The 13,674-nt window shown below is 40.1% G+C and overlaps 1 protein-coding gene across 1 annotated transcript in view; it reads right to left on the bottom strand.

Annotated features, from left to right (window-relative positions):
* The window catches only part of LOC120415416 (protein unzipped), a 98,330-nt gene that overhangs the window by 52,527 nt on the left and 32,129 nt on the right, over positions 1-13,674 (bottom strand). Inside the window, exons 3-4 of the mRNA XM_039576945.2 lie at positions 12,276-12,317; positions 87-467 (exon numbers count right to left, since the gene is read on the bottom strand). The gene's annotated coding sequence lies outside the window, so the exon portion shown is untranslated. The remainder of the gene's footprint in view (positions 1-86; positions 468-12,275; positions 12,318-13,674) is intronic.

Genomic DNA, 13,674 nt, shown 5'->3' with positions numbered 1-13,674 from the left:
AGCTTTGCACCCGTCATTGCCGGAGATTTGTCGGTCGATGAACAAAAAGGGGTGACGATGAATAAATTAAAATTTTTATTACTTACTTAAGATTTCAAGCCGCCGATGAGACGAATTGCAGTTAGTGCCGCGGCGATTCCGGTCGTCGCCGGTACTGGAACCTCATGAACAATGCCTCCGTCTGTTGAGCTCTTCTGCGACGCTCTTGAGTGACTCTCAATCACGTTAAATTTTCCACTCTTTTTGATTTCGAGAGGACTTGGCCCGCGAACTCGGAGTCGTAAATCGTCGCACTAAACACTTGGACTCGTCTTCACCGCTTTATGCAACGTATCGATCTAATCGATCCCTCACTGATTCTTCGTGCACTTGCCCCTTTAAGGGTGTGAAGTGATCTCTCTACACTAAGCACTAAATCACACTGGGAGATCGAAGCTCAGTCGGTCAGGTTGTTCACAGTTCAGGTTCTAGAATGATACAGAGAAAATGATTTATGATTAGTCATGAGGCGTAACAGTGTGGCATGCAGGGTCAGTAATTGCACGTTTTCTGTATCGCGAGGCTATCAAGTGGAATTGTTGTTAACAGGGAGTTGTTTGTGTACATCGATTTGAATTAAAGACTTCAATGAGACGGTGATTAAATATGGTTTCCGTGGGAGAGGAAATGATTGGTTGTTAGTAGCGCTAATTGATTCCACGCAGTAAATAGCTCTCTTGGTGCTTTTTGTCCGTACCGTATTAAGTTAAAAAATTAATACTTCAAATTATAATGATTGAGGAATGTCATACATCTAACAATCGTAGATCGAAAGGTAAGTTACACGTTTAAAATTTACACTACAATTTGAGTTTAAGATGCTTTTGCTGCAGGGGTTCGAACAATCACAGTTTGTGCAAAGGAACGCCAAGGGATACCGAAACCGGGTTCGGAACGGTTAGTGACGGACTTGACACCGTTCGCGATCACGATTGCTACAGATTGAAATGATGGCCGCGAGCCGCCATGTGACGCTTGATATATGGCACTTTTGCATTCTAAATCAGGCGGGTGGCATTTTTCTCCTTATTGCACGTCCGATCGTTGCAACCTGATAATGGGGGAGGGTGTGTGTACGAGTGAATTGATTTGCAAGCAAAAGGTACAATTTGATTAAATTGAAATGTGAAATAAGCCGGTTTTGCAAATAGCGATATCAAAATCAATTTTAATAACGTTCCTTTAATGACTAAAATGCACGGCAATAAAGTTTAAGGATCCCATTTTTTTCTCACAAAAAATAAACAAAATAACTTCCAAAAAGGGTGAACTCGTCTTCCTCGGAGCACAAAATGACATCGACAAAACCGTTAATTTATGTTTCCGTCCCACGCAAACGATTGCTGCACTCGCACGGGCCGTCTTCCTGTCGAACTTTGTACCAACCAACTATAACAACGGACATAACCAAGTTCATTGAATTCGGCCGACTGGTTTGGAAGCGCTCATCGGGAGTACTGTACAATTAACATTCTTGGGGGTAATTGATTTCAGGGGCCAAACGTAAATTATGTCAACATATCTTAAAATATGTAAACAATCGACCAAATTAATAAAATTATTAGCAAAAAGTTAATAAATCAGCAAATAATAAAAAGTACAAAAAAAAACTAGTAATATTTTGAAGTTGACGTCAGTAAACGCTTCAGTTTCGTCAAAGTATGATAGATTTGGGTTTCCTGAACATGCTTAAACGGCATATTTGAATTTTAGTGAACTCCCTGCCAATAAATAAAATTGTAAGTTTCGAGTACAAATTTTATGACATTTCCTTTAGCAACCAACCCCCATAGATAAACGTGGTTTGTTTAATTATGAATAAGTGGCCGTTGTCCGTCATATCGGAATGACCCCCAAACCTCAATTGTTGTGACACTGAACATCCAAGGCACGCGACTCGGAACTGGTTCATCGCCACCGCAAGGCCAAAAGGCCATAAGTCGGAATCCGGAGTAAAAGTCTTTCCCCATCGCACTGCTGGCACCGCCTTAAGGAGGGGGACTACGCGGAAAAGCAAAATTCATCATCCTCGGAATCATTAATCAACGGATTAATTAAGTATACACCCTCCCCCCTACAATCAGGCCAAACTAACCGCCCAAAACTGTGTTTACACGTGGGCCGGAACTGGGCGGACGAATTTCCGAGGCTTGTTTTTGTGGTGGGCTTTCTCCCGAAAGGGGTCGAGAAGGCTTCTCCGTATTGCTTTCTTGGGGGTGAATTTGTCATGTCACGTGGCTTTCTTGTGAGTAATTGCAAGAGTTGTTTTTTGTAGTGGCTTTTTGTTCGCGGAAATTGCTCGCTTTACGTAGTTCAATAAAATGTTTCGACAGTTCTGAGAAATTTAAGTGGGTTTCGATAAATACTTTGAATATCGACATAAATAAATTCCACCCAAATGAGATGCTGGATTTATCATAATTGAAGAATCGTGATAGTAGTTAAAATCAAAAGTAAAATTATATTACCTTCATTAAATCAAAGAAATGTGTTAGGAACAACTTGTTACGATTCACCCTCACGATAAAATGTCAACCCGTTTCCCAAAAATGTATCTTAAACCTCTAATCTTGTACTAATCACCGACCAAGATGATGGCAGCACGTGTTATGCATCATTAATATTGAAACATCATGGTCGTAACTTGACACCGCGTATCGACCCCAAACATCTGGTTACGGAACTACGGGATTTGATACCACTTGCTCCGGTCCCGACCTCCCAACCCAACGCGCTCTAATCCACCATTTATTAAAAGTCACCAATTTATCTTTCCCTCTAACCCCGAAAGAAGCCACATTCTCACGTCATTACGAACCATTATTATAAATCGGTCTGTCACACTTTATTGGCCCACGCAATCCCTCAGCTAAACCGGCAGCATTTGGCATTTCGTGGGCTACCGGCCCCGGGGGAACACGTGGACCGCCGATAGTGGCCGTTTAGTGCGGACAGAACAGTTTGTTGTTTTCTTTGTTTTCGACTGTGTTTTTGTTTTTTTTTTGGGGAAATCAATCCCAATCACGCAACGGGCTTTTTGGTTCATTGACTTGTTGGTTTGCTCGGAAACAGTGGATTCTTGATATGCCGATATATGGGTGCGAAAGGGTCAATGTTAATAAAATTTGTTAAGGTGGTATTACATTACGGGAAAAAAATCGGATCTTGCTTTATAACGGAAGGTTTAGAAGCAAAATCGCAATAAAAAGCGTCGACTTCAACCTTTAGTGCGGTATCGATTGCACGAGTCCGTGTCGTGCGTGATAAAAACCATCGGGCCGCTAGTTTGTCGATGTTTGCTTTTTGGCCAGTTCCGTTGACAGACGATCGTTAAGGGTCCAACGCGACCGAGCTCGTGGCCTTTTACCCATATCCAGCTGGTTGTATGTTTTTATCGTGCGAGCGGTCAACCCCCGAGGGAATCTGCCGAATTTTAGTGGGAAACAAATTAAGATGAATGATTCATTGGATGGCCGCTGACAGTTGGTGTGAATCGCTGGGGTACTTGAGTTTGACGGAAATTAAGGTGCTTCTGCCAACTCGAGACTCGAGGTTTAAACAACGGAAATCGCATGTTAAAATTCAAATTTATACAATTTACAAAGCACTTTGCAAACCCATTTGATGCAAATCAAAACAAACCGTTTGGCAATTTCTTCAAAATGATCGATGAGCTCAGATTTCATCGCTGGCCCCGGGGGAGGACGCGCGTGTTTGAGACATCGGAGATGACATCAAAATTGAACGCCCGTTTTGGAAGCTGCCAAATTCAAATCTTTCACCCCCGAGGGTCGTGTGCGTTTCGTCAAAAGGCAAAGTGACGAGTGTAACGAGAGGCTGCCACCCAAAAAGGAAGTCTGGGCGAGGCACAGCAAAAAAAAAACGGTTGGGGCTCGAACAGGGGTCATCCGGATCATGACGAAAATTAGGGATGCCACAGACAAATAGATGTCATAGACCAATTTTATAAAAAAAATCCTTTTATTACTCCTCACAAGAGTTATCTAGCTGTGAACGAGCGCGCTTGTGTTTGTGTGTGAGTGTGAGTGCAGGCATGTTCAACCAAATGTCAAATGAGTGTAAATGAGTTATGGTGAATACAAATGTGCTGTGGTGAGTTTCCTAACATTAAAATTGACCATTTAATTGTTGGTTAATGATTTAAAAAAAATTTTGGTTAATGATTTAAAAAAAAATTCTTAAGAAAATATTTAAAATACTAAAGCAGACTTTAAATTATTAACTTAATAGTGCCGAATTTTTCCAACATTTTTTTTACTGTCTGTATTGTTTAGTCAACAAAAAAAGCTAAAAAGACGGCAACACCATCCAGCCATCAACCGCCAAGATCAATGCAAGATAATATTCATCTATTTGTTCGCATTGTTTGGCGTTTTTCGGGCCAATTCTTCCAGCAGCGATGTCTTGGAAAGAAGCTGGACCAGGGGGGTGGCTGTCATAACACGAAAGGTTGAAATGTCGCTCGTCGTCGAGACGAAGATGACTGATGACTTTTGGGGATGCTGCTGTTGTGGCAGCTCAAATATTTGCATATTCCTTCTAGGGGTTTGCGCTTTGATGGTTCAGGCAGTTTGTTTTGTTTCCTCAGAGGGCAACAGTTTCAATTGAGGCATTTTTTTGTTTGAGTTTTCAGATTTTTGAATTTTTATCAAATTTTGATTTCCGCTTTCAATGATGAATATATGAAAACAGTTTCGAGTATAATTTGAAAACACATCTGAAATCTAATTAATCATAAAAGAAATGTATTTTCAAAATAAATTTGTTCGAAGGCAATGTTTGTAAGAAAAATTAAACTAAAAAAAATTTTTTCAACAGAAATAAACGAATTCAAGAAAGCATTTCCCCCAACCCAAAAAGATTAATGCTAGTCATGTCCACTCCAAATTTACCGCTAATCCCATTTATTGGTGATTGATTCCCTCCATAGGCAAAGCGCACCGAAACGAGTTTGATGTCTCTATTCTCCACATCGCGGAAACTCGTTTGGCATCGTTCGTCTTGCAAATTGGAAGAAACGAAAAAAACTTTTCGCGCAAAAGTACAGTCTGTATTACCAAAAAAAGGTAAAAATCTTCGGCTTTTTGACAGTATTTTATACAACGAGTTTCAAAAAGAAGATTTTTTGCACGATTCTTGATGAGTTGGATAAACGCTGCAAACTCGATTTTTTAAGTTTGAAAAAGTTTAACTTTTCGATACTAGTTTAAAAGAGCTGAGAGTGTCGAAATGAACTGATTCAAAAGTTAATTTCAAGTTGATTTTTATTCTACTGAGTGTACTTTGCTTTCACCACAGCACGAAAATCTATCCATCCTGGTCGGCAAAAAAAAAATCACCTTGCACTATACAGAACGATCGCCTATAAATCGATTACCGGACGGCAGACCCCACCTGGTGGCACACAAACAGATCAATCAATGCCAAGGTAGATGTCGTTAGTGTACCTGTCACATGGTCCAACTTTCGCGAAATTTGTAAAGGGTGCGCTGGGTGAAGCTTTATTCCATCGAAGTTTAAAAGCGAAATCAAAGTTTTCAAATCTGAAATTTCAAGAGTTTTTATTCACTGCCAACAAACGCAGTGTCACTTTGCCAAAAGCTTAATGTCAAGGCTGAAATTTCATTTTCGCTTTATAAAAACTTTAAATCATACTGATGCTAATCGAAAAAACTGGAAACTCTGGATTCAAGCGTGGCTGCCAAAAAACCCGTTGGCCGACTTCTTCAGTTGGACTTGTATTTTTTTGTTTGCAAAACTGGTTTGCGATTTTTTTTAATTTCCAACTGGAAGAAGCAGCGTCCAGACAGTCATCCGGAAATGCCCAATTATAGGAACTACGTCACTGTGGACTCACTGGTTTGACTGGGAGTCAGTTTTGTTTGTCGACAAATCCGAATTGACTTTTTAAACGTTTAAAGTGTCGAAAGGAGAAGTTCACAGCTTGTAAACTTGACTTCGCGCGCAACGTAAATCCGTTCTAAATACACCGCGATGATGGCAACTGTGGCTGGGAGACTCCAGCTTAATTGGCCACCCGCCGATTTCAATTTCAAGTCTGCGCTATCTGTGGTCTAGGCGGCAACCAACCCTACGGGGCCCATCATCACCACCCGATGACACAGCCCGGCAAGCCCCGCAGGGGGTAAACGAGTTCTTCAGACGGTTTACAATCGGAAGCTGATTTTATGTGTTTGATACTTGTTTATTGCTCTTTTTTCATGTGCTGTAATTGTGACTGGTTGCAAGAGTCGTTCTTTTGTTTTTAAAATAAACATTTGATTATCTGCAAATACCAAGAACTTGAAATTGTTTGGCAAATTATCAGGATAAAGTTGATCACTCTATAATTTTGTGGTTTGTTTTCAAAAATAACTCTTTTAAATCATGTAATACAGTGCGAGCTACCACGACTGCAATGATTTCTCGATAAGTTTATATCATTTCCTGAGGGTATTTGCTTAACACATATCTGCTTGCGGACTACTCCAAAGAAGTACAAAGACCGAAAACAATTCCATCCCCAAGGATGTGGTATGAATTTCAACCAACCATACGCAGCAGCATGACTCAACCCAGACGTTCTGGTTCCACCGGCGGTGACTCACCAAATAGGAACGTTTTATCCTTTTCGTCCTAGATTTCCGAGCCGAACTCTCCACCATCCATCCCCAAAAACTCACATAATAAGAATTTGCTCCACTTTCCGTGCTCTATCTGCGGCATCGTCAGCAATATCGGGTAGACGCTGCAGCAGCGCGAATGTCTGCATCGTCGTAGGTCACATAATTTTCCCGGATCCCCTTTTTTCCGCCTCGTAGAATCGACGCTGCGCTGCCAACTGGCCCAAGGACGCAGACACCGAGGAGACCGTTAATTTGCTCGAACTTTGTTCGATGGAAAATATGCAAAAGTGGCTCCTCTCTGTGCGGTGTCCCGTATTGTACGACAATACATAAAACGTGAACAAGCTGCTAGTAATTTGATATCGGTTGATAACTCTGTGCTGCGTTAAAATATATGGATCACTGGCCTGCAGGACCAAATTGAGCACGAAACTCAATTAGAAATTTATGTTCCAGCAATTAAATCACACACTCCGTGTACGCTTCTGGGTCGACTCCCAGCATCCCTGGAGTGGACACAAGCGTTCCACAGTATTGTTGTGTTGTAGACCAGCAACAAGCACACTCTACCGTACAGAAGATCCAGGCCAGCATGTCTAAGTGACTTATGCAACAACGACGGTCCACAAACGGCATATTTACATACAGAAACAGTTGAACCCGTTTGGACCGGACTGGAGAGAGTTCTTCAGAACAGTTCTCCTTCCTCTCCCCCAGCATAAATCATACACTTTATGTGAGTTATGGTCAGTTGGTGTTTACCATTCGAGCGTTCCTTTCCGCACTGCTGTTCATGATGTCCTCTACAAAATGGAACAATTTCTTGCCATCAACTCCTACACGCGCAGAGAAAGAGACGCTGAAAGTTGTGACCAAGAAGCGGAGTACCTTTGGAAGTTGTCAACCGTTCTGATGTTTGCGGTTCAAGTTAGTGAGATTTTTTGTGAAAAAATAGTAACTCATGGTGATGTCCGAAACGTCGGATCAGCAAAATAAAAGTAGATAAAATAATCAAAATTTAAAAAAAAAAATCTTAACAAATTTAAATCGCTAACTCTTTTACCGACACCGTCAAACGTTGGACAACAACTCAACACAATGTTTGTGGCCTGTCCTCCCTCGCACAATCTGTCAAGCTCGATTTGTGGTTGTGTGTGTGTGCGCGCACAAATGCACAAACACATTTGGTTGTCCACATGTCGTCGGCTCTGTGTATACACGTTCGACTTTGATGACAAATAAATTCAACCTAAATTAGAGTCAATTGTTTGTGCCGCACCGCAGTCTGCACGAGAGTTCTGCTGTTTAGAGAGGCTTAGATCGAATGTTTAAAGAGTTGGTATCTCACTCTCTCTGGTTAGACAGAGCTGAGCTTTGAGGTTTGTTTGGCTTATTTAGGTGAGGTTATCTAAGATTTGTTGTTGCTTTTTTATATTATTAAAATCAATTTTAAAAGTATTCATAAAAATAAGATAATTCAATAGAATCAAAGAGTTATGCAAATCATTAAAAAAGTAACAACCTACACAATATTAATACTTATTCATACCAACAGTGTTGTAACTGAGTGATAGAAAAAGCTATCATTTGATGATTCCTGCGCCAAAATATCATAGGGTGTATCGGCCGCCACTATAGCTTGTGAGTTCTCACTTTTAATCTCGTAATTGCAAGAGCATTCTCTTTCTATCTGACCTGAAATCCCTTTGGCCAATTGTCGCACTTACATCAATTTTCAGGCTGTGTCAAGATAGCGCGACAAGATTGAAACTTCTTTCATATGAAAAGTGACAAAAATACGGGGAGTTTTTTCGGTGTTTATTGAATATCGGAACGGAATCGACATAACACCTTATAATGTTTATTGAATATATAGGGATTAAAATCGATGTTTGGGTATCTGTGAAGGTCAAAAGAAGAGGCATTATGTGCTGCAAAAAATGGCGTTCTTAACTCAATTTGGCCCAAAATGCACGTATGACATTTATCACGACGGCGACGAAATGTGAATAACTTTACCATGAACACTGTTAATTCTACAAATTTACACAAGTTTTACCACACACATCACACACTACACAAAACACTTTCATAGAATGAACCCCGAACGAAAGAACTCGCGTGAGACGATGACAATGTTGCTTCGCATTATTCTGGGATTATCGAAGAAGTGGTCGCGTTTCGTAAAACGTGAGAGGAAGTGACACTTGAGTGCGAAATAGAACTGATTGTTTAGAGGTGATCAAATAAATTTGAAAAAATAAAAAGTCTTAAAACAAAAATTGTAAAAATATTTGTATTCAGTGATTTAATCAATTAAGATTATTTAGGCCAAAGTACTTGTTGAATAATACAAAGAAAGTTGAACGTACCAACAAAACGGCTAGAACACACGCAACGTATTATTTAGTACCACTCTAGTTTTGCTTTGCTTTATGGCAACTAATGTGTCACTTCAAAAGTACCTCCCGTGAGTTTCCCGAGCTAAACCTGTCGACGCACTAAACGGTTCCGACGCCGTTACCTTCACAGGAAAGCGAAGGAACTAGCCGCGCGTCGGCGCAACTATGGTTAATTAGTCATTAAAAAAGTTATTGAAACCCTCGTGACATGAATATCACTATGTGGTGTTGGTTGGCTGTGGTTTCAGTTCAGACTAGTTTGGTTCTTTGCCGTTTCGATTATTTGTCGTAAATATTGTGCGTCGTTAGGTGCGTCCGACTGTCGTAAAAAAAATCTTACAGCAATTTTACGAGCTTTTAAGTACGAAACCAATGATTAATGGGAACAATTTCCCAGAAGAAGACATCTTTACCTTGAAACCTTCACGCCCATCGTTACAGCAGTTGCACATTCCTGGGAACATGTACTTTGAACGACTTCAACACTTCGCCATCTACAATGTTCATCCCAAGGTTCACATGACGGGAAAAGCTCACGTCATCCCGGGCACCACTTTGCATACAAGTTCGCACAATTGCAGCAGCAGCGGCAGCAATTGCTAATGTGCACTCAATCCGGTATTATATGCGGCTTCAGCTGTAGTCCAGTAGTTGAAGAAATGGAGTTGCATAAATTGCATGACTTTTGCTGGGAAGTCTTTTCTTTGCATGCAAAATTGCTCCAAGTGGCGACACTTTTTTGCCAGTGCAAGATTAGAACTGTTTGTTAGCGCATAGTTAATGGGCAGAGGGAAATTGTTTAACCCAATTGAGGCTGGCAAGACGCCAACCGATCTAGATCAATTAGCTGAACGACGTCTGCCAACTGGATTAGAGCGAGACTTTGATGATATCATCTATATCTGGGACTGGCTCAAGGATGGAATGTAAATTGTAACGCTGCATTCCAAGAGCTTCGGGGACATGTGGAATTGAGGTCATAATAATTGCTTTACGTGAGATGAATGTGCAATCTTTGGATGTAAAAATTAAAACCTTGAGATATAGAACAATACTTTCCATCTGCTTTCTCAATGGGACATTAGGGTGTAATATGGTTGCATGGAAAACATTTTTTGTTCAAATAAAGTGAGCACAGCAACTTTTCAGTCCATTTTGGGGTCCTGAGAACGATTGGTTAAGTCCCCACTTTGCGCAAAGCGATTATCTTCTTTCAGGAGCAAGTTAGCACCAAACTCTCTTCGGGAAAGTTGTAGAGCACCTTCCAGAGCATCCGAATATGAATCCGGTTTTGATATCGCGTAAAACGTGGATTTTTTAAATATTAAAATAAAAAAAAATGTTCTACCTTACAAATTTATATGGAAAATTGAATTGCTTTGCGCAATGTGAAGACTTAACCAATCTTTCTCAAACTTTGGGGAGTTGTTTAGGACCCCAAAAGAAACTGAAAAATTGCTGTGCTGGAAAATTGATTTTGTTATTACACCCTAATGGAACATTTTATAAGACATTAGCTTACAAATAACTTTGAATATGCCTACTCAAAGTCAAAATCTAAGCCAAACTCGTTCCAGATAAATATCTGTTGAATTGTTTTAAATCCAACACCATAACAGTCATTTGTCTTTCTTCTCTCCTCAGAGGAAAAGAAAGAAACCCCAGCCACTCTATCAAAACAAAAGCAAACACGCGTCTTAAGCTCGGATCAAATTACAATAAATTACCATAAGATAAGCGGGATGAAAGTCAAAAGGCGCATTAAATTACTTAATCAACCGAACAAAATAGTTCACAATTTCCGTCGTCACCGTTGTCGAGTTGGTCCGCCCATCTGGGACCCCGAGGCCGTGGCCAATTATCCAATCTTGACGCTCGCGACGAGGGGAGCGAGCACACATTTGAAGTCCCATTCAAATGTGCTGCGGCCGGTCCACAAAATCCAAGGCCTGTCAAGTACCTTGTGGGCAAGAAATGCAGATTTAAAATTCAAATTTGTGCTCGAAAAAAAAAAATTACCCCGCGGTGACACCCGGTCTTGTCGGGGATCACGCATATTTCATCGGCCTTTTAGAAAAGAAAAAAAAAACCTTTGAGTTGGAAAACGATGAAAGAAAAAGGAAGCATAAATTCTAATTTTCCAACTTTTCACCGACCGAATTAAGACATTAAGCGCCGAAAATTAACCCAGATAGATGTATCCGTGGCAGCCCTCAACGCCATGACATCGGAGCCACAGCTTTGGGGTTGATTACGCAGGAATTAAAACATTTCTCATGTTTGTTTACCACCCAATTTATCAGCCTGGAGGGATGCCGCCACGATCCTTATCAGAGGGTTGATGCTCAGGAATGTTTGCTTTTCAAGTGTTAATTTTTAACGGCCTCACAGTGGGATTATTGTTGAATTAATTTGATTAATCAAACGTTTAATTAGTTAAAATACATTTTTTTCAATACTGATACACGGAGAATAAAGAGTTCCCAAAATCGTGAACAAGCGTTCATTATGATGGGAACCACAAACAAAATGTTCAAAACCCAGGGTACGTTTTTGAAAAACGTACCATGGCAATTGAACACTTTGTTCGTGGTTCTCATTATCATGAACGCTTGTTCACGATTTTGGGAACTCTTTTTCTCCGTGTATTTGCATTGAGTATTATAAAATTATTTGGGAGACGTTTTCAATAAATCTTTTTGGTGATCAAAATATAATTCTATCCCACTGTCCACTGTTACAAACTCTGTGTCCTGTACAAATATCCAACTCTGGAAACGGCCCCAAACAAACTTGTTCTTTGAGGTTAGAGAGATGTGCTCCCGTTTTTGGAATGTGTGTGTTTGCATATTTTCTGAATTGTGGGTGGATGGCAAACTTCTCTTTCCTAATTCCAAGAGATGATGCCGACAACGATGTTGGTGACCAGGAGATGTGAAAAGTTGGTAACCAGAAAGTTGGACTGTGGCTTTTCCGGGTGAAAATTCCAAAACACCCGTTGGCCAAATCCTATGAATAGACAAACGGTTGACCGAGGATGGTCGACAAAAATGAGTCCCACCAGGGTTATGAATAGATTAAAAGTATCGTGCGAGTGTGGACACAATTGCCACTTGGGGGGTCATCGCAATCTGGGAATCGTCAACCGTTTGGAAGGAGAAATTTAATTAAAATTATGCATACTTACACTTCACTCAATCTTCAGTAAGCCACAGACAAATCCGAAAATCTGTAAAAAACACAAAGGAAAATCTCATTAGAATAATAACGACAGATTCGACAGATTAGAGCCGATATCATGACGACCGGGTGGGAATCAATTAAAGTGGAAACCACATCGCAATAAATCTTTTTTATTAGACTACCAAATACCAATAAAAAAACAGTCAACAAAAGCCAGCCCATTCTTTCCCCTTTCAATGAAACGGCTTCGACCCTTCCGCTTGATACTTTCTCTTGCTGCTATATCCAATCTTGACGGGTGCTCAATGGGACTGAAAATCGAAACCTTTCATCGCCGCAGCACGCCACCAGTATGAAAAGCCCATTGTGGGCTCGATTTTTGTCAGATTTGGATCCAGTATCAAACTCCCACCGACGAAGTACAGTGATTGCTTGATTTTAAAGATTTACCTAAATGTAATTATTGAAGAAAATATTGATTGATGGAAAACTAAATAATTTGAAATTTAGTTTCAAAATCGAGTATTTCCTGTGTTATTGTAACTCCAAAACAATATTTGAGGGGCTCTCCCCGGTTGGGTGATGAAAAATAGCAAACAAATTCAAATTGAGTTTCAAATTTAAATTAATCACTGCGGCACCACGAGTCAACCATCAGAACCCACACCACAGGGAGGGTTAGACTTGTGGGGGGGTACCCGGTGTAATGCATACAAAGCAGAGAGGTTCTCCTCACCCGTTGATGGGTGACGCCCAACGTTGACGCGCGATCTGCGAAGCATAGGATAGCATAGAGTAGCATAAGCCATTCGCAGAGAGAAGGAGGTGGATAATAGGCTTTCGGGGTTTTGCGCTTCTGCTCTCGAGCTCTGCATAAGCTCTGCCTTGTCGGTTTTGTTTGGTTTCACTCGATTTTTTTTGTTTGCCGAAAAATTTCCACTCTAATGTACTTCATTCGCTGGGTAAACTTTGATAGAGCACCGGACGATACTATGTGGTGGTCTATCAACAGATGGGATTGGATTAAGAGCAGAGATACTTGGAAAGTCTGTTTCCATTAATGTAAAATAAATATTATGAAATTCATGATTTTTTTTGAAAATATGCAATTATCGTGAAATTCCATCTAAATTTTGAATTTATGATTTTCATTGTATTCATTTTTAGTTAAATAAAAAAAACTTGTTTTTTGATTACAAAATGTTAAGAAGCGTAACATTTCTTCTTATGCAATTTTAAGCAATCAGTATTTTTTAGGTTTTTTTTATTTACTTACTTTTAACATAAAATTAGACCTCATTTTAGTCAAATTTTAATATCTAATTGCCTACTAAATTACAAAATGCCTTTTTCAATATTTAATCACCGCTATTTTGGCCGCCATCTTTAATTTAAATTGATTA

This window comes from Culex pipiens, chromosome 2 (genome assembly GCF_016801865.2).
Source record: "Culex pipiens pallens isolate TS chromosome 2, TS_CPP_V2, whole genome shotgun sequence".
Classification (NCBI taxonomy): Eukaryota; Metazoa; Arthropoda; class Insecta; order Diptera; family Culicidae; genus Culex; species Culex pipiens.
Note: the sequence above shows the minus strand (reverse complement) of the source record. Positions and strands in the feature narration are given on the sequence as shown.